We start from the raw sequence: 2035 nt of genomic DNA, 5'->3' as shown, positions 1-2035 counted from the left end.
TGCTGAGTGTAGTAGAACAGAGCTTTCTTTTAGAAAATTGAGCAGATTCCCAAATTATAAGAGCAGCCTCACCAGGCAGGGCTCTGGCTAGGGCTGCGTGCCCACACTCGGTATTTTCACACTCGTGACTCTTTGGGACTCGGCAGGAGCGTGTTAACTCTGTGCTCTCTGAGTCCTGTGTCGTGCTGATGCCAGCACTTACCTGGGGGCTCTGGCTGGTGTCCAGCCCTCCTTGCTCAATTCAGTTGACTCAAAGACCTGACAGAGAGTTCTGCCCTCTTCCTGACACTGGGAGAACACTCATCAGGGTAAAAGGAAGGCTGAGCACTGCGGCCTGTCTGAAGCCGGGCCTTGACTCTTCCTCACTCTTTGTGGTTAGTCCTCCTCCAGTGGCTAAGGCTGCCATTGCATTCTCAAAACCACCCTGGAGTTCTTCAGCCACTGTCACTATTAGGAGCCCCTCCTATTTCCCATCCCTGGGAGCCTCTGCCTGACATTGGACAGAGGGGCAGATGCCATGGAGGGCTGAGGAGCACTTTGGCTTGGAGACCCCAGGGCAGGAGCCTAAGGGCAGTAGCTTATGTGTCTGTGGGTGAGGGCTTCTGAGGAGCAGCTGTGCCCTCCGGTGAACTTGAGTAGCATTGGAGAAATCTCATTTCTTGTTCCAACAAAACTTAGCACTCTGTGAGTACAAAGCACCATGTGCAGTGGGAGTACGAGGAAGAACAAGGCAATTCTCACCCTCAGTTTTCAGCCTCGGGTCATAAGGCTTCCAGTGGCTTCTACAGATTAAACTGCTGCACACTGGCACATGATAGTGCAAACTGCTCTGACACCATTCAGGAATCACCTACTTCATCCAGAGAGTAACAGCGTATTCTAGAGATGAGAAAAGGAGAAGGACCTCGTTTTTTGAAAACTTAGTGTGAACAGGAACTTGATGCGTATTCTCATTTCTCACACCAGCCTTCCACCCATTTCACAGATGTGGACACTGGCTCAGAGAAGTGGTGGGGGCCAGTGGCTCACGCCTGTAATCTCAGCATTTTGGGAGGCTGAGGCAGGCGGATCACCTGAGGTCAGGAGTTTGAGACCAGCCTGGCCAACATGGTGAAAGAAACCCTGTCGACTAAAAATATAAAAATCAGCTGTGTTTGGTGGTGCGCGCCTGTAATCCCAGCTACTTGGGAGGCTGAGGCAGGAGAATCGCTTGAACCCAGGAGGAGGTTGCAGTGAGGCGAGATGGCACCATTACACTCCAGCCTGGGCAACAGTGACACTCTTAAAAAATAAAAATGGTAGCTTGCTGGGCCACTCACCTTGAGACTCATACACAGGACTTCTTGACTTAATAACCCACCTTTCTGTTAAAAGGAAAGGTCATTTCTGGCTTTAAGGGCATCCAAAAACCAGTGGGAAAGACAAGCCACAAATCTAAGCAGTCCTGTAGGGAACCAGTTTTCAGAAGAGGTCAGCACAGATACGGAGTCGGAGAACCCTGTGCCGTGGGGTGTGAGCTGTGTCGTGAGGAAGGACGAAGAGTCTCCTTTACAGTACAGTTCGAGAGGAATGGAAATTGTGTCTGCGGTACAGTGAGGAGACACTGAACGCAGCAGGAGATTCCTACTGAGTATTGTGAGGGTTGAGAGTCTGACGAACCAGACCAGGGGGCTTGGATGTCAATTCCAACAGAAATATTAATTTACAACCACAGGTACTATTTGAAGGAGGGTATTAAGTATAATGCTAAGTCCTAGAGTGTGGAGGCCTCCAGTCCTGCTAATGTTAACCCTTTCCAGTCTTTCCAAACCCAGATTCCTGCCTGACAAGGTCTCCCTCAGGTACCTGGAGGACTTTATTGGTTGGAAAATAGAGTGTCATTTCCAGAACTCTTCTTTTTCTTTCTAGAGACTCCATTTCCTTGCTTAAACTCTTAGAACAAGTCAGAGATTATTTTCCCAATTGTACTCATGAGTACTTGGGACTCGCACACAGATTCCCACAGAACTTGGATAGCCTCACCCTCAAGTAGAAG

This window comes from Pan troglodytes, chromosome 12 (genome assembly GCF_028858775.2).
Source record: "Pan troglodytes isolate AG18354 chromosome 12, NHGRI_mPanTro3-v2.0_pri, whole genome shotgun sequence".
NCBI classification, from domain to species: domain Eukaryota; kingdom Metazoa; phylum Chordata; class Mammalia; order Primates; family Hominidae; genus Pan; species Pan troglodytes.
This window is presented reverse-complemented; position numbering follows the sequence as displayed.